Below are 20736 nucleotides of genomic sequence, written 5' to 3'. Positions count from 1 at the left end.
ACCGCCTTTCAGCTGAAGCAGGGGCTCTAGAGCACAGGTTCACATCTCTTCATGCCTTGATCAAAGAATAAAACTTTCCTTGGCTTCTAAACCAAACTCAGTCTCATTCTGTTGGCTCAAATGACACTGGGCAGGAGGACCCTTGTTGGGGCCTGACTCAAAAGGGTCAGTAACAAGTATACCCCATAGCACTTTAGATTTACATTTCATAATAATTACAATAATCACCTTCATCTGTGTCATGCTCTCGTTTACATTTCATAATTACAATAATCACCTTCATCTGTGTCATGCTCTAGTTTTGACAAAGCACTTTCACATACCGTAGTTCATTAGCACCTCAAAACAACTGTGTGACAACAGGGCAGTGATTATGGTGCCCAGTTGACAGAAGAAACAGAGGTCCCAAGAAATTAAGTAGCCTGCCCCAGTTTACATAGCAAGTTAGCAGCAGATCTGGGGCCAGGACTGAGGTCTTCAGACTCCCAGCCCCAAGGCCTTTGTATTCAGTCATTCTGCCTCCTCTGGACAGCTGCTGCTCATGATGATGTTATTTCTCCTCTCTCTCCCAATGCATTCCACTCACCAAGTCATTAATGATTTTATCTTCTATACAGTGATCAAATTTACCCACGTTTCTCTGTCACCATGGCCCCCACCCTATTTCAGCCATCGTTATCTGTGGCCTGAATCATTCTAACAATAACCTGTCACCTGCATTCTGGTCCCCTCCAATGGAAACAGCTGCCAGGGTGATCTATAGCCTTGCTATCAAAGCAGCAACAGCATCACTTGGGAGACTGCTGGAAATGTGGAATCCCAAGCTCCACCCCAGACCTACTGAATCAGAATCTGAATTTTAATAAGATCCCAAATGATCCATGTAACTTTTACATGTGCATGTAAAAGTTTGAGAATCAAGAGAATGTGAAGAAAAACCAGAGACAGGAAGAAAATATTTGCAAAAGATACACAGTTGGTCCTCCATATCCATGGGTTCTTTATCCATGGATTCAACCAACTGTGGATCATATTTGGAAAAATATCCAGAAAGTTCCAAAAATCAAAACTTGAAATGCTGCACTGGAAACTATTTACATAGCATTTACGTTGTAGTTACAACTATTTACATAGCATTTACACTGTATTCGTTATTATAAGTAATCTAGAGATGATTTAAAGTAAAATGGCATATACGCTATGCCATTTTATATAAGGGACTTGAACGTCCATGGATTTTGGTACCTGTGGGGTCCTGGAACCAATCCCTCATGGATACTAAGGGAAGACTCTATCTTATAAAGGACTATTATCCAAAATGTACAAAGAACTCTTAAAACCCAGCAAGAAGAAAACAAACAACCTGATTAATAAAATGGGCAAAAGATCTGAACAGACACCTTACCAAGAAGATATACAGTTGGAAAAAATGCTCAACATCGTATGTCATTAAGGAGCTGCAAATTATAACAACAGTGAAATACCACTTCACACCTATTAGAATGGTCAGCATCCAAAACTGACAACACCAGATGCTGACAAGGATGTGGAGCAATAAGAACTTTCATTCATTGCTGATGGGAACGCAAGATGGTTCAGTCCCTTTGGAAGACAAGTTGGCAGTTTCTTACAAAATTAAACATACTTTTACAATACAATCCAGCAATCACACTCCTTGTTATTTACCCAAATGAGCTGAAAACTATGTTCACAAACAAAAACTTGCACACGGATGTTTATAGCAACTTTATGAATAATTGTCAAAACTTGGAATCAACCAAGATGTCCTTCAGTAGGTGAATGAATAAATAAACTGTGGTACTTCCAGAAAATGAAACATTATTCAGCAGTAAAAAGAAAGGAGCTATCAAGCTATAAAAAGACAATGAGAAACCTAAAATACATATTAAGATCAGTGGTTTCCATGGGTTAGGGGGGAAGGAGGGATGAATTGGTGGAGTACAGAGGAACTGTAGGGCAGTAAAACCTATTCTCTATGATACTATAATGGTAGATACCTGTCATTATACATTTCTCCAAACCCACAGAATGTACAACCTGTGTAAAATGTTGTAACCCTAATGTAAAATATGGTCATAAATTGAATATGATGTATCGATGTAGGTTCATCAATTATAACAGATATGCCACCCGAGTACAGGATGTTGGTTGTGGGGAAGGTTGTGCATATGTGTGGGCAGGAGGTTTATAGGAAATCTGTGTACTTTCCACTTAATTTTACTGTGAACCTAAAACTGCTCTAAAAAATAAGCTATTTAGGGCTTCCCTGGTGGCGTAGTGGTTGAGAATCTGCCTGCTAATGCAGGGGACGCGGGTTCGAGCCCTGGGCAGGGAGGATCCCACATGCCGCGGAGCAACTAAGCCCATGCGCTACAACTACTGAGCCTGCGCGTCTGGAGCCTGTGCTCCGCAACAAGAGAGGCCGCGATAGTGAGAGGCCCGCGCACCGCGATGAAGAGTGGCCCCCACTTGCCACAACTAGAGAAAGCCCTTGCACAGAAACGAAGACCCAACACAGCAAAAATAAATAATTGATAAACTCCTACCCCCAACATCTTCTTAAAAACAAACAAACAAAAATGTGAATCGTGTACTCAAAATCTGAAGGAAGAGAAATCTCTGACTGTTCCTTCTCCTGCCTTTCTTTTTTTCTGCAAGAGAAACAGGGAAAAGTAGATAAATCCAGGACATTATTATATTTTTAGGCTTATTTAGCTATTTGTTGAGCTCTTAACTCCTCTAGAGGCCAAGGACTGTGATTAAAAATTCACATGTGTATTTACAGAGCTCAGAGTTGGATCTAGGTTGGAGTAGACGGAGTAGTAAATTAAGCCATGATTGAAGGCTTTTCATTGATCTAAAGTAAGGGAGGGGCAGAAAGAACTTTCATCAGAGTTTATAGTCTTGGTTCTACCACTAATGAGTCAGTTGATCCTGACTCATTAGTGGTAAGTCAAGTCACTTCCTCTCTCTGAACCCTGGTTTCCTCATCTGCAAAACAAGAAGACTCAAATAGATGGTCTATAAAGACCTTTCCAGCCCCGGACATCTTACATTCTGTGAGCTTCTATAAGCTGCATCCCACCATTTTGGTCCTTGATTATGGGCCATTGTAAGGTTCTCTAAATTACAGCATTTTAGATTTGGAACTTGTTTTAATAATATGAATCGCTAATATTATCATATCAGGTGTTCAGTAGACAGTGATTCAAGTTCTTCACATGTATTAACTTGCTTCAGCCTCACAGCAACCGTACCAATTAGATACTATCATCCTTATTTTGCAGATAAAGAAACTGAAGCACAGAGATTCAGTGACTTGTCCACAATCACATGATTACTAATTGGCAGTAGCCAGACCCAAACCCAGGCAGTGTGGCCCAGAGCCTGAGCTCTAACCACTATGCTATGCTGCCTCTCTTGCTAGGACCCTAAAGAATCATGAAGTCCAAATACTTGTAGTCATCCCTCTCCCATCAAGAGTCTTGCATACAGTAGATGTTCACTAAGGTCCTGATGACCTGACAGGAAAAACGTCCAATATTTAAGGAGTTGTATTGCTGAAGTACCCTTGTTAGGGGATGAATTGTGTTCCCCAGATTCCTATGCCGTAACTCCCAGTACCTCACAATGTGATCTTATTTGGAAAGAGGGCCTTTGCAGATATAACTAGTTAAGTTATAATTAGGTCATACTGGAGTAGGGTGGGCCCCTAATCCAATAATTCTGGTGTCCTTATTAGAAAAAAAATTTGGAGACAGATGCACACAAGAGAACATCTTAAGATAAAGGCAGAGATCAGAGCAATGTTTCCTCAAGCCAAGAAACACCAAAGATTGCCAGAAAGTCACTAGAAGCTAGGGGAGAGGCATGGAATAGAGTTTTCCTCACAGGTCTCAGAAGGAACCAACCCTACAAACACCTTGATCTTGGGCTTCTAGCCTCCAGAACAGAAACAATAAATTTCTGTTGCTTAAGCTCCTGGTTTGCGTAATATGTTGCAGCAGATCTAGCAAACTAATATAACCCTCTTCCAACTAAAAAGAGTTTCAGGTTCTTGCTATTATCTAGACCTCAGCAAGCACCTGCAAATGCAACCCAGCTGAAACAGGCTTAAATACCTTCCAAGGCTCAGCCTGATAATCTTTCTTCCTAGATAGGGACCTACAGAGCCAAGATTTTAAACATCTGTAGAAACCCTCCCCCTTCCTTCAGCCAAGGTTCTTCTTCCTTCAATGGCCTAGGGAAGAGGTAGAGGACAGGACCATGTGGTCTAAACTTGCAGAGAACTCCCTACATATCACCTAGGGTTACTGGTTTCAGAGGGTAACTGCAAAAGCTACCATTTATGAAGCTATTAGTATGTGCCAGGCATGCATTAAGAATTTTGTATGTGTTATTTCACTGAATACTCATGAAATGCTGCAAAACAGATATTAATATCCCCATTTCATAGTACTTATTTTTAATAATTTGCTTGACCATTCCTGAGTATCAGTGACAAGCATGACCTGAAAGTATCCAACTTGCCATATACTCAAACCAGAAACACATTGCAGGCCTATGAGGCAAGACCAGAATATCCCCTCTTTAAGGCAAGTGAGCGAGGAAAGGCCAGGAGCCCTGAGCCTCTGGTCTTCCCCACTACCAATCTACCAAGAAAACCTCCAGAGTTTCTCCCTGTAGGAGAAGTTATTCTCCACACTATCACAATCATGTCACAAAATCCTTGGCTCCATGACAAGCTAGACATTTTCCCTCCTAGAAATGCCCAGCACCATACACCAGCAAGGCTCAGCGTTAAAGAATGGAAGCCCCAAATTCACCTCTAAAAGAATTCAGTGAGGGCTTCCCTGGTGGCGCAGTGGTTGAGAGTCTGCCTGCCGATGCAGGAGACGCGAGTTTGTGCCCCTGCCCGGGAAGATCCAACATGCCGCAGAGCGGCTGGGCCCGTGAGCCATGGCCGCTGAGCCTGCGCATCCGGAGCCTGTGCTCCGCAACGGGAGACGCCACAACACTGAGAGGCCCGCGTACCGCAAAAAAAAAAAAAAAAAAAAGAATTCAATGAGCAGTACCTGGGCTGGGGTCAGACAGGGGCTGAATGCCAGGCTTGTCTGGGCCTATCCTTGGAGTTCATATTAAAAGTATAGGCTAAAGCCCATGGGCTAAAATAAGGCTCCCAAATCCACAGTTAAGGCCCCAGTGCCCAGGAAGAGCTGGACTGCATTTACATGAGCCACTTATTCTGTAACACTTGTTCTATTGCCCTTCCAGGTTGAAATGTCTGAGCCTCACTACCAGACTGAATATTCCTACAGGCCAAAGAAATTATCAGTATGTCACCGGCAAAGCCCATTAACAATTCGCAGGAAACAAACATAGAATCGGGTAATAAAGTCTAACCTTTTTTTTTCCTTTGTGCTGCTTAGTCTAGCTTCACTTGCTCATTGGGTACCGTGTGCAGAAGCCCTGCACCAAGCCCTTCAGACCAAAGCTCCTAGTGGGAAACGGCTGGTCCCGACACCGCAGCTCCGCAGGGCCATGGGCAGAAGCTCTGGCAGGACTCCGCATCCAAGATGGCAGCGATGGGCCGCGAACCGAGACGCTGCGCCTGGCTCTGCAGTCTTAAGCCTGAGCAGCGCAGCAGTGCCCGCCCACAAGGACTCCTCCCCCTTCCCTGTTGAGAAGAACCCTATAAAGCAGCCCCGCCCACCGCCTTTCAGCTGAAGCAGGGGCTCTAGAGCACAGGCTCACACCTCTCCATGCTTTGATCAAAGAATAAAACTTTCCTTGGCTTCTAAACCAAACTCAGTCTCATTCTGTTGGCTCAAATGACACTGGGCAGGAGGACCCTTGTTGGGGCCTGACTCAAAAGGGTCAGTAACAAGTATACCCCATAGCACTTTAGATTTACATTTCATAATAATTACAATAATCACCTTCATCTGTGTCATGCTCTCGTTTACATTTCATAATTACAATAATCACCTTCATCTGTGTCATGCTCTAGTTTTGACAAAGCACTTTCACATACCGTAGTTCATTAGCACCTCAAAACAACTGTGTGACAACAGGGCAGTGATTATGGTGCCCAGTTGACAGAAGAAACAGAGGTCCCAAGAAATTAAGTACCCTGCCCCAGTTTACATAGCAAGTTAGCAGCAGATCTGGGGCCAGGACTGAGGTCTTCAGACTCCCAGCCCCAAGGCCTTTGTATTCAGTCATTCTGCCTCCTCTGGACAGCTGCTGCTCATGATGATGTTATTTCTCCTCTCTCTCCCAATGCATTCCACTCACCAAGTCATTAATGATTTTATCTTCTATACAGTGATCAAATTTACCCACGTTTCTCTGTCACCATGGCCCCCACCCTATTTCAGCCACTGTTATCTGTGGCCTGAATCATTCTAACAATAACCTGTCACCTGCATTCTGGTCCCCTCCAATGGAAACAGCTGCCAGGGTGATCTATAGCCTTGCTATCAAAGCAGCAACAGCATCACTTGGGAGACTGCTGGAAATGTGGAATCCCAAGCTCCACCCCAGACCTACTGAATCAGAATCTGAATTTTAATAAGATCCCAAATGATCCATGTAACTTTTACATGTGCATGTAAAAGTTTGAGAATCAAGAGAATGTGAAGAAAAACCAGAGACAGGAAGAAAATATTTGCAAAAGATACACAGTTGGTCCTCCATATCCATGGGTTCTTTATCCATGGATTCAACCAACTGTGGATCAAACATATTTGGAAAAATATCCAGAAAGTTCCAAAAATCAAAACTTGAAATGCTGCACTGGAAACTATTTACATAGCATTTACGTTGTAGTTACAACTATTTACATAGCATTTACACTGTATTCGTTATTATAAGTAATCTAGAGATGATTTAAAGTAAAATGGCATATACGCTATGCCATTTTATATAAGGGACTTGAACGTCCATGGATTTTGGTACCTGTGGGGTCCTGGAACCAATCCCTCATGGATACTAAGGGAAGACTCTATCTTATAAAGGACTATTATCCAAAATGTACAAAGAACTCTTAAAACCCAGCAAGAAGAAAACAAACAACCTGATTAATAAAATGGGCAAAAGATCTGAACAGACACCTTACCAAGAAGATATACAGTTGGAAAAAATGCTCAACATCGTATGTCATTAAGGAGCTGCAAATTATAACAACAGTGAAATACCACTTCACACCTATTAGAATGGTCAGCATCCAAAACTGACAACACCAGATGCTGACAAGGATGTGGAGCAATAAGAACTTTCATTCATTGCTGATGGGAACGCAAGATGGTTCAGTCCCTTTGGAAGACAAGTTGGCAGTTTCTTACAAAATTAAACATACTTTTACAATACAATCCAGCAATCACACTCCTTGTTATTTACCCAAATGAGCTGAAAACTATGTTCACAAACAAAAACTTGCACACGGATGTTTATAGCAACTTTATGAATAATTGTCAAAACTTGGAATCAACCAAGATGTCCTTCAGTAGGTGAATGAATAAATAAACTGTGGTACTTCCAGAAAATGAAACATTATTCAGCAGTAAAAAGAAAGGAGCTATCAAGCTATAAAAAGACAATGAGAAACCTAAAATACATATTAAGATCAGTGGTTTCCATGGGTTAGGGGGGAAGGAGGGATGAATTGGTGGAGTACAGAGGAACTGTAGGGCAGTAAAACCTATTCTCTATGATACTATAATGGTAGATACCTGTCATTATACATTTCTCCAAACCCACAGAATGTACAACCTGTGTAAAATGTTGTAACCCTAATGTAAAATATGGTCATAAATTGAATATGATGTATTGATGTAGGTTCATCAATTGTAACAGATATGCCACCCGAGTGCAGGATGTTGGTTGTGGGGAAGGTTGTGCATACGTGTGGGCAGGAGGTTTATAGGAAATCTGTGTACTTTCCACTTAATTTTACTGTGAACCTAAAACTGCTCTAAAAAATAAGCTATTTAGGGCTTCCCTGGTGGCGTAGTGGTTGAGAATCTGCCTGCTAATGCAGGGGACATGGGTTCGAGCCCTGGGCGGGGAGGATCCCACATGCCGCGGAGCAACTGGGCCCGTGAGCCACAACTACTGAGCCTGCGCGTCTGGAGCCTGTGTTCCGCAACAAGAGAGGCCGCGATAGTGAGAGGCCCGCGCACCGTGATGAAGGGTGGCCCCTGCTTGCCACAACTAGAGAAAGCCCTCACACAGAAACGAAGGCCCAACACAGCTAAAATAAATTAATTAATTAATAAACTCCTTCCCCCAACATCTTCTTTAAAAAAAAAAAGCTATTTAACAAATAGATTGGGAAGCTCTGCTCTGCAGACTTGTATCCTCTCCTTCATCTCCCACTACTTACGCTTCATACACTCTACACCCACTACACTGAACAGTGATGGTTCACCAAACATAATGGGCTCTTTCACATCCCTTCAGCTTGTCTCATGTTGCTCCCTTTGCCTGTGAATCCTGCCTTTCTCTTTCCCTTCCCTTGCCGCCTCACCACACAAGCCCTTTTATTTATCCTTGTCAGGTCTCAGCTTAAAGGTCATCCCTTCTGTGAGGTCCTCCCTGATCTCTAGTTTGGGCCGTTCTTTACCGTCTCCTCCTCAGACCCCAGTATGGTCTCCCCCAGCACCATACTAGTAATTGTCTGTTTTAAGGGTTTATCTTCCCAGCCAAACTGAGTTCCAAGTGCAGGGGCCACATACAATTTACCATGAATCCCCGGCGGCTAGCAAGGGTCTGGCATAAACCAGGTGCTCAGACAATGAATGAAGAAAGGAATAAATGACCAGGCCCCAAACTCAACCTGGCAAGGAGTCTAAGGAATCAGCCTAAGACATGCAAATTCTCTCCAGAGCAGGAATAAAGGTTTCATTTTTACTAGCTCTGACCTGACCTACACAATCCTGTTTTAAAACCTGCTCTATGGGAGCTTCGCACACTGGCCAAAAGATATTCTGAAGTCCTTGTGCCTCCAGGGACCCAGCACAACCCTGATGAAAAGCAGCAAAATGGGGGGACAAACAAGAAGATCTAGAGTCCAGGCCAGTTTTGCCTCTACCACACCATATAGTCCAGGTGTTCATCTCTCTTATCTGAACCATGGAAAGAATGGACTAGATGATTTTTTTATTATTGAAGTAAATTGACTTACAATATTAGTTGCAGGCCTACAACAAAGTGATTCCATATTGTTACACATTACAAAATGATCACAACAATGAGTCTGGTTACTATCTGTCACCATACAAAGTTATTACAATATTATTGACTATATCCTCTAGGCTGTACATTACATCCCCAGGACTTACGTATTGTATATCTGGAAATCTATCCGGTCTAATGTGTCATTTAAGGCCAGTGTTTCTTTATTGATTTTTCTGTCTAGATGATCTGTCCATTGAGATAAGTGGGGTGTTAAAGTCCCTTACTATTACTGTGCTACTGTCAATTTCTCCCTTTATGTTTGTTAATATTTGCTTTATGTATTTAGATGCTCCTATGTCAGGTGCATATATATTTAGAATTGTTATACCTTCTTGTTAGATTGATTCTTTTCTTTATATTTCACTTAATTTTTATTCTCAAATTACCCATTTTTATTCAATGTGTCAATAATAGTTTAAATTTATTGATGTATTTATGAAGCTTTATGCTCATTATTTCTTTTTGAATCTCATTCCTTTATTCTAGCTCAAGCTTTGTCTCCTGAAATGTAACCATTTGATATAGATTTTTTAACATCTTTATTGGATATAATTGCTTTACAACGGTGTATTAGTTTCTGCTTTATAACAAAGTGAATCACCTATACATATACATATATGCCCGTATCTCCTCCCTCTTGCGTCTCCCTCCCACCCTCCCTATCTCACCCCTCTAGGTGGTCACAAAGCACCAAGCTGAGCTCCCTGTGCTATGTGGCTGCTTCCCACTAGCTACCTATTTTACATTTGGTAGTGTAGATTGATTCTTTTATCATTATATAATGTCCATCTTTGTCTCTTGTTACAATTTGGCATTATACGTGTCGCTACCCTTGTGTTTTTTGTTTCCATTTGCATGCAATAACTTTTTTCCATTACCTCACTTTAGGCTGTGTCTTTAGATCTGAAGTCAGCTCCTTATAGGCAGCATATATATGAGTCTTGTTTTTTTAATCCATTCAGCCACTCTGTCTTTTCACTGGAGCATTTAGTCCATTTACATTTAAATTGATAAGTATGTACTTATTGACATTTTATTCATTGTTTTCTGGGGGGTTTTTTAGTACTTTTTATTCCTCTCTTCTTCTTTTGCTCGCGTTCCCTGTGGTTTAGTGTTATGTGTGGATTCCTTTCTCTTTTTTCTGTGTATCTATTATAGATTTTGGATTGTGGTTACATTGAGGTTCTTATATAACAACATATATGTATATATAGTGCTGATCTTAAGGTGATGATCTCTTAAGTTCAAATGCATTCCAACAAGCCTGCATTTTTACCCTGCCCACTTTAATTTTTTTTACATAATATTTTATTCCTTTGGTTTTATGTGTCCCTTAACCTCTTACTGACTGTGGATATAGTTGATTTTACTATTGATACTTTTGTCTTTTAATCTTCCTACTAGCTATAAAGGGTTGATCTATTACTTTTACTGTATGTTTGCCTTTGCAAATGAGATTTTTTTTTCTTGCTTAATTTTTATGTTTCTACTTGTGGTCTTTTTTTCCACTTAGAGAAGTCCCTTTAACATTTCTTGTAAAGCTGGTTTAGTGGTGCTAAACTCTTTTAGCTTTTCTCATCTGTAAAACTCTTTATTTCTCCTTCAAATTGGAGTGAAGGCCTTACCAGGCAGAGTATTCTTGGTTGTAGTTTTTTTCATTTCATCATTTTGAATACATAGTGCTACTCCCTTCTAGCCTGCAAAGTTTCTACTGAAATTCAGCTGGTAGTCTTTGGGAGTTCCCTTGTACATAGCTAGATGCTTTTCTCTTGCTGTTTTTAAGAATCTCTATATTTAAATATTTTGGCCATTTTAATTACAATATGTCTTGGTGTGAACCTCTTTGGGTTCATCTTGTCTGGGACTCTCTGTGCTTCCTGGACCTGGATGTCTGTTCCTTTCCCCAAGTTAGGGAAGTTTTCAGCTATTATGTCTTCATGTAACTTCTCTGCCCCCTCTTCTCTCTTTTCTTTTCCTGAGACCCCTATAATGTGACTGTTAGTGTGCTTGATGTTTTCCCAGAGGTCTCTTAAACTATTCGTATTTTTTAAAACTCTTTTTATTCTTTCTGTCCAGCCTGAGTGATTTCCACTCTTCTGTCTTCCAGTTCACTGATCTTTTCCTCTGTATCATCTATTCTACTGTTGCTTCCTTCTTGTGCTTTTTTTTTTTTTTTTTTTTTTTGCGGTATGCGGGCCTCTCACTGTTGTGGCCTCTCCCGCTGCGGAGCACAGGCTCCGGACGTGCAGGCTCAGCGGCCATGGCTCACGGGCCCAGCCGCTCCGCGGCACGTGGGATCTTCCCGGACCGGGACACGAACCCGTGGTCCCCTGCATCGGCAGGCGGACTCTCAAGCACTGCGCCACCAGGGAAGCCCCTTTGTGCATTTTTTATTTCAGTTACTGTGTTCTTCATCTCTTTTGGTTCTTCTTCATATTTTCTAGGCCTTTGTTAAACTCTCGCTGTGTTCATCCGTTCTTTTCCCAAGTTTGTTGTGCAGCTCTATGATCTTTACCTCGAACCCTTTATTGGATTGATTGCTTATCTCCACTTCACTTAGTTTTTCTTCTGGGGTTTATCTTGTGTCTTCATTTGGAATGTATTCCTCTGTCTACTCATTTTGCCTAATTCTCTGTGTTCTTTTCTATGTATTACATAGGTCTGTTACACTTCCCAGTTTTGGAGAACTGACCTTATGGAGGAGATGTCCTCTGGGGTTCCCCTCTGGTCACCAGAGCTAAATGCTACAGGGGTGCCCCAATGTTGGTTTTGTGGGTCCTACTTTCATGACAAGGCTGACTATTGTGCATGCACTGGTGTGTGGGGCTGGACTCTGGCCCAGCTGGCTGTGAGGACCTGCTTCCTTCAGTGGCTGTCAGTTACAGGAGGCAGGGCCTTGTCCTAGCCTGGCTGGCTTGCAGACCAGGGGATTCTGGGTCTTGTTCCGACCTGCTGCTGGGCAAGGCCAGGTCCGATTGTGGCTGCCTTCGTGGCCATGTGGTCCCAGAGACCATGTCTGCCTGCTGGTGGGTGGAGCTGGGTCCTGGGATGGCTGGCTGTGGGGCTCTGGAGGTCTTGTAGCTGGTGTCAAGACCCAGGAGGGCTCCAGGGCTGGTGCCAGCACACAAATGGGTGAGGTCAGGTTACTATCCAGCTTTCTGTTTGGCCTTGGGGGTCATGGACCTGGTGCTGGTACACTGACTGTGGGCACATTCCTGGCACTAACAGGCTAGGGGGAGGACTCCAAAATGGTGCTTGCCAGCACCAGTGTCCTTGTGGTATGATGAGCTCCCCAGATGGCTGCCACCAGAGTCTGTGTTCCCATGGGGTATCTCTGTTGCCTTCTGCCTCTCTGGGAGGCTCTCCAAGGTCAGCAAGTGGGTCTGACCCAGGCTCCTTTAAAATTACTGCCTCCGCTCTAGACTTGGAGCTTATGAGATTTTGTGCATGCCCTTTAAGAGCAGAGTCTGTTGCCTACAGCCCTCCACCCCTCCCATACAGAAGCTCCATTGGCTTTCAAATCCAGATATTTTGGGGGCTCATCTACCTCGTGCAAGACTCCTGGACTGGGGAGCCTGATGTGGGAATCAGACCCCTCGCTCCTTGGGGGACCCCTCTGCAATTGTGATTATTCTCCTGTTCGTGGGTGGCCTACCCAGGGGTGTGTGTCTTGACTACACTCATCTCCGCCCCTCCTACCCGTCTCATGGCGTTTCCTTCTTTATCTTTTCAGTCGTGGAAAATCTTTCCTGTGAGTCTTCAGATCGTTCTCATCGATGGTTGCTCTGTAAATTGTTGTAATTTTGGTGTGCCCGTGAAAGAAGGTGAGCTCAAGGTCTTCCTCCACCTTCTTGGCCTACCTGGACTAGATGATGTTAAGTGCCCTTCCAGCTCCTACTTTCTAAATGTCTGTGAAAACAGAAAGATCAGTACACTCAAAGCTCTGTAGCTATATCTCTTCCTGACACAGCATCCCACAGTCTTTAACAGGTACTTCACACACATCATTTCATATAATGAACACAATCCTGAAGCTCAATTTTTACTTGGAGATTAGGAAGTTGAAGCATGGGCTTACCTACAATTATTTAAGTAACTGAAATTCACAATGTCTGGCATCACAGCCAAGGCCATTTACATTTCTACTACTTTAGCTCCCTTAAAAAAATTTCAAGTGGAGTCAAGAAAACATACTTTGGTATGATGAGAAGAAGAAATAACATTAAATAAGAACTTACCATGTATAAGATACCATTCACAACTATTTTCCAATCCTATGGGATACATTATTACTACTGTCATTTTACAGATAAGGAAACTAAAAAGCAGTTAAATAATTTGCCCAAGCTCATACAGCTAGTAATAGCTGGAATTTGAACCCAGGTCTCATTCCTAAAGTCCCTTCCTCAATATCTTAATGAGAACTATTTGTCTACGTGCCAGTTGTTAGTGTTTAAGTTATTTATATAAGTGGCCAGTTCCACTCCAGAAGCAGCTGCTTTGAGAAAGGGAAAGCTAGGGGTGTATCAGGACCCAAATTAAGCTGTCATCTATGACATAAGCGCATCTGTCTTACTCATAGCTAGAATACATGGGACATGCTGCAGGGCTTTGGAATTGCTGTCTGTTCCTAAATTTCCTCTCATCTAGTCACTTAAAAGATTTTAGGGGGTTTCCCTCGTGGCGCAGTGGTTGAGAGTCCGCCTGCCGATGCAGGGGACACGGGTTCGTGCCCCAGTCCGGGAAGATCCCACATGCTGCGGAGCGGCTAGGCCCGTGAGCCATGGCCATTGAGCCTGCACGTCCGGAGCCTGTGCTCCGCAACGGGAGAGGCCACAATAGTGAGAGGCCCACATACCGCAAAAAAAAAAAAAAAGATTTTAGGAAAAAAAAATTATGTTCTATTTAGATTTTTGTTTTATATTTATGTGCTTTATATTTTCATATTTTATTTCCATTATATGTTATTAATATACTGTGTAATATACAATCATAGGCGTGAAATACAAAAAATGCACAAGGAACTTTGGTAATAGTGACATGAAAGAGTGGCTCAGAGGATGAGATAAGTGTATAGAAAACAGCCCCAGGGAAATGAAATCATTTAATGCATGAACAAACATATAGGGAAATGCTGAAGTTGGCTTTGCTTCCACAGGTCACTTTTCACCCCACAACCTTTGCATATACCTTCCAAATCCCCACCTCCAAGTTTTTGCTTACTTTTCCTTCTCCTTGCTTAGAATGTTGTTCCTTTCATTCTCCCTGTCAAACTCTCAACCACCACTTAAAGACTGGTTCAAGTGCCACCTCTCCCTGGAAGGATTTCCTGACCTCTCCTCTCTGTATGAATTCCCAAGACATGGAGTTTGCCAAACCACCATGCATTTAGTCATTTCCTGATTTGTATGATTCTTTGACGTTTTTAAGACTTACCTCCTTACCTAAAATGTAATCTTCTTGAGGACCAAAATCATGGCCTACGATCATGGCTTCTTCTTATGATCATTATACTTCTGAATCTCAAGTAGGACCCAACACCAAGCTTACTTAGTTCAGGAACACCTCAGAAGATATTAGGAAGTGACCTCAGAGACTAGGTTACTCTACTCCCCGAGGAAAGGGGCTTGTGTCATAGAGCGCATAGCGGTAATACTCAGTTTACCTGATCAAGTCTTTTACCCTTTGTGATATCCCCTGATTTGACTGGAAGCAACTACTGACTGATTTGACTGGAAGCAACTACTGACTGAAATAACAGTTGAATACAGACCAGTCCTGAGGAATAATATGAGGAAGAGCTTGGCTGAAGTGGGAGAGGAGGGAAGTGTGGGGAGGAATGAAACTTAGCTGCCAGGACTTATTATGAGTGCTGTGCAATTTAGGCTGAGTACTTACTGGCTGGAGGTCACAGCAGAAAACTGGGTACCTGAGGCAGGAAAGCAGGAGAGAACCGGAGAAGCCATGCAATCACAGAAGCATCTGGCACTCAGTAAATATCTTCCTGGAAGTAACAATCACTTCCCTCACATGTGTATAGCCCTTCACAAACCCCATTCACAGTCACTGTCTAACTGGCTCCTCACAAATACTCCAGGAACTGAACAGCATGAGTTATCTCCATTTTACAGCTAAGAATACTGAGGTCAGGCAATTAAAAGAAATATATCTTGCCTAGTTCATCCACCTGTAATATTGCTGCCTTTCATTGTTTTAGTTTACAACCCCGAAAATTGTAGCAAACCGATGATAATACAAATGATTCTTGTCCGTAAAAAAGAAAGAAAGAAATATATCCTGGGCTAGGAGCCAGAGGAAGATGGATCCAGTATATCCTTGCCATTAACTCACTTTACGAACCTGGGCAAGTCCCTTTCTTTCTCTGAGTTCAAATCCTCAATCTGTAAAACAGGTCAATGATCCATGCTCAGGCTAGAGAGAAAGGTAAGTAATAAATCACCTTTCTGGAGAAGACACTACCTCAAAGAACTCGCGAAGGATAAACAGGAGTTGGTCAGGCAGAGATGGGGAAGGCCATTCCAGAAAGAAACAGAATAAACAAAAACCCAGAGGAGTAGTGACAGGGATCTTTGTCCCAGCTTTCTGCCTGTCCAGCAAGCCAAGCAAATTTTATAAACTCTTACTAAGGGTGTACTCTGGGCTTGAGACTGAGGGAAGATAAAATAAAGAAAATGAAGCAAACTCAGGATCCTGTTAGTCCCATATCCCCAGGCCACAGATATCAGGATCCCTGGGACTACTGCTGCTGCAAGCAGATGATTGGTTTTGGTTTGTCTTATGGGGACAGAAGTACGAGTCTACAGGCATCTGATGAAAACTTGTGTCTACACAAAAACGTGGAAGTGAATATTCACAGCAGTGTTATTCAAAAGAGTCAAAAAGTAGAAACTCAAATGTACCTCAGCTGATGAATGGATAAATCAAACGTGGTATAGCCACACAATGGAATGTTATTTGGTCCTTAAAAAAAAAAAAGAAAAAAGAAATCCAGATCCTTGCTACATCATGGATGAACCTTGAACACATTATGCTAAGTGAAAGAAGCTAGTCACAAAAGGCCATATATTGTATGATTTCATTTATATAAAATGTCCAGGAAAGGCAAATCCATAAACAGAAAGTAGATCAGTGGTTGGCAAGGGCTGAAGGAAGGGAGAAATGGGGTATGGATACTAACAGTTTCTTTTTAGGGTGATGAAAATATACTGTAATTAGACAGTTGTGATGGTTGTACAACCTTGTAATGTACTAAAAATCACTGAATTGTACACTTTGAGATGGTGAACTATGTGGTACATGAATTACATCTCAATGTTTTTAAAAAAGTAAATGTAATTTACCATATTAACAAAATAAAGAAGACAACGTATGGAATCAATTAATGCAAAAACGGATTTGCTAAAATTCGACATCCAACTGTGATTAAAACCTCTTAGTAATCTAGGATTACAAGGGAATTTACTTCATCTAGTAAAAAAAAGCTAATTACCAAAAACCCTAGAGCAAAAACCATACTAAGTGGTGAAATGTTGACAGTTTTCCCTCTTAGATTAGAAATAAGACAAGGATGTGCTACCACTACTTCTATTCATCATTATACTGAAGGTACTAGCAGTACAATTAGGAAAGTAAAAGAAGAAAATGAAGGATTAGAAAGGAAAAAACAAAACTATCACAATTTATGGATAATATGATCATGTATACAAACATAGAAAGTGCTAATAGAAAAAAACTTCATATCTTAGAGTAGGTAAAGATTTCAGATATAGAACAGAAAGCATTAGAAAGGAAATAATTAATAAATTTGACTATATTAAAATTCTATCAAAGACACCATGTCATGCATCTATCAAAGATACCATTAAGAGCATAAAGAGTACTCCTGAGCATATATCCAGAAAAGACAAAAACTCTAATTCAAAAAGATACATGTACCCCAATGTTCATAGCAGCACTATTTACAATAGCAAGGACATGGAAGCAAACTGAATGTCCATCAACAGATGAATGGATAGAGAAGATGGACATATATACAATGGAATATTTTAAGCTGTAAAAGAGAATGAAATACAGTAAGTCCCCTACATATGAACCTTCAAGTTGTGAACTTTCAAAGATGCGAACACGGAGCTTACTAATGAAGCCCTGACAGAATTGGAGGCCCAGAGAAAGGACGAAGACAGACAAGAGGAAGAAGAAGTAACTGAAGAGAGTCACGACGCAGGAAATGGCAAGGGGATTTTCTTTATCTGAGGAGGCACTGTTAGTTTTTGAGGCATAGGACCCAAACGTAGAATGGTACACGAAGGTTGCAGCGGCCGTTCAGAACGCAATCCAGTGCTACCATGTCATCTATGATGAGAACAAAAGAGCTACTACCCAGACATCACTGGATCGTTTTTTCAAGAGGGTAGATAGAATTGAATCCAGCAAGGAACCAGACCCTGTGCCATCAGCGTCAGGCATCAGTGAAACTGCAGCCTGGCCTCCATCTCCTGCTGTTGATGATCCCTCAGCTCTACCATCTCCCACCCCCTCTCCCTCCTCCAGTCAGTAACTCTTCTTGCCTGTTCACTCGATGCGAGCCCCTATATGCCAGCTGTTGTACTGTACTACTGTACTTTTCAAGGTACTGTACTGTAAGATTAAAAATGTTTTCTTTATTTTTGTGTTTGTTTTTTATGTATAATTTGTGTGAAAAGTATTATAAACCTATTACAGCACAGTACTATATAGCCGATCGTGTTAGTTGGCTACCTAGGCTAACTTCGTTGGACTTAGGAATGCGTTCTTGTAACAGAATGTTCTTCTGTAGGAGACTTAACTGTAAAACTATTTGCAGCAACATGGACAGACCCAGAGATTATCATACTAAGTGAAGTAAGTGGGACAGAGAAAGATAAATATCATATGATATCACTTATATGTGGAATATTTTTAAAATGACACAAATGAACTTATTTAGAAAACAGAAATAGGCTCACAAACATAGAAAACAAACTTATGGTTATCAGTGGGGAAAGGGCCAGGGGAGGGATAAATTAGGAGTTTGGGATTAACAGATACACACTACAATATACAAAACAGATAAATAACAAGGACCTACTGTATAGTACAGGGAACTATATTCAATATCTTGTAATAACCTATAATTGAAAAGAATCTGAAAAAGAATATATATGTGAAAAAGTATCCCTGAAACTAATATAATACTGTAAATCAACTCTACTTCAATAAAACTTAATTTTTATTTTTAAAAGAGTCTATTACTGAAATCAACCCTATATTCATCAATACTACAATGGAAGATATTCTTATAAGAGAATATTATATAGCAATGAAAATAAACATGTATGTAAAAAAAATAGAAATATCTTATAATCAATGTTAATCTAATGAAGGCAAAGAAAATAACATACACTGCATGATTCTATGCATAGAAAGTTCAACAACAGGCAAACTCATTTATGATGTTTATCTTCTGAAGGAGACAGATGTTAGTGCCTGAAAGGGAAAACATAGGGAGCTTACAGGGGGCTGGTTATACCCTGTTTGTTGGTCAAGGTAGTGGCCACACAGGTGCTCAATGTGATAATTCATTGAGCTGTACACTGCTGAACTGTGCGTTTTTCTATATAAAGATTTAACAAATGCAGTGGAGGAACATACAAGAATCATGGTTCATGAGCTACATATGACCTTACAGAGCATTCAGTCCAATTTATTCATTTTACAGATGAGAAAGAAACTGAAGCCTAGAGAAGGTCATGGAGTTGTCACACAACAAGTGGAAACATTGCAATAGGGACAAAACCCCAAGCAAGATATTTTATATTTTTTAACAGATGCATTTATTTTTTTAATAAATTTATTTATTTATTTTTGGCTGCGTTGGGTCTTCATTGCTGCACGCGGGCTTTCTCTAGTGGCGGTGAGTGGGGGTTACTCTTCGTTGCGGTGCGTGGGTTTCTCATTGTGGTGGCTTCTTTTGTTGCGGAGCATGGGCTCTAGGCACACAGGCCTCAGCAGCTGTGGCACACGGGCTCAGTAGTTGTGGCTCACAGGCTGTACAGTGGAGGCTCAGTAGTTGTGGCACATGGGCTTAGTTGCTCCGCAGCATGTGGGATCTTCCCAGGCCAGGGCTCAAACCTGTGTCCCCTGCCTTGGCAGGCAGATTCCTAACCACTGCACCACCAGGGAAGCCCCAGGATATTTTTAAATGTTATTACTTAGAGAATCGTGAACACATAGTTGGCTGATAAGCCTAACTCCTGGTATATCGTATGTACAGCAATGTTTCCAATCCTGTTGACAACAACTATGTAAGTGAATTAGGAGAACACAGAGGAAGAGAAAGAAAGAAAGGGAAAAGGGAGATGGTTAGAGTAAGAAAGAAAAAAAGAGTATCTGAGATTTGTAGTTTTAAGAGGCTTACCTTTTTTGGCCTCAGTTTCAAATACAGTATTTGTTCCAGAGGCCCAGGCCCATGTCCAGAGCTTAGAATCCTGCTTCTGACGTTACAGAGAACTCTTGAGAACTTCTTGGGAAACCTCTCCTTGGGTCTGCTTAGTCTCAGTGCACAAAATTCTTTAATCTGGCCTTTCCAATAGCCCTATCTAAGCCAACAGGAAATACAGCCTAGATGTAGGAAGAGAAAGGCTTTTTACCCCAGGACAATTCTTTAATTCTATATTGGAGCAACTCCACTAAGAGTTGTTATTTCTTAAATCTCATAACAACTCAAGGGTTAATCACAGATTCCAAAAGAAAGCCATGACTGCAAGCAGTAATAGCCACAAAATTACTTCCAACTCTTAATAAAGCTGCAGTTTGCATAACCTTTTTCACACCTTTAGCCTTATAATCCATTCAGCAACTCTCTGAGGTAAATATTATTATGTACCTATATTACAGGTAAGACAACTGAGGTGAAGGAAGGTAGAGCAACTTACCAAAGGTCGCAGAGTCAGGGATGGTCAATGGTGATAACCTCAAGTGCTTGAACTCCAACGTAGCTGCTTCTACGTGCACTGTGCCTTCCCCATATCGCAGACCAGGTGAATGTGAATGGATGTCATTAAATGCAAATTTGTTTTAAAGTTAAAAGAACTAACTAATTCATTTCTACTAAAGGCATTAGTCTGAACATCTCTAGGATGGGGAAACTTCAAATACTGTATGGTGTCTGAGGACTTAGAAGAATTAAAGAGCACAGTACAGAAATCAAGAGACAATGGTTGAAATGCAGACTCCATGCACTGCAACCATGCAGCATGTGACCTCGGGCAGGTCCTTGATTCTCTGAGCCCAAGAGTATCACTGTTGTACAGTGGAAAGGTGCTTGGAATCATAGAGAAGAGCTAAAATCCCAGTTCAGCCATCCTAACTAGAAGACCTTGGGCAAGTTACTTTAAAACTATGAACCTCAGTTTGCTGTCTACAGAGTGAAATATT

The sequence above is a fragment of the Delphinus delphis genome, chromosome 8 (genome assembly GCF_949987515.2).
Source record: "Delphinus delphis chromosome 8, mDelDel1.2, whole genome shotgun sequence".
In the NCBI taxonomy this organism is placed as follows: Eukaryota; Metazoa; Chordata; class Mammalia; order Artiodactyla; family Delphinidae; genus Delphinus; species Delphinus delphis.
This window is presented reverse-complemented; position numbering follows the sequence as displayed.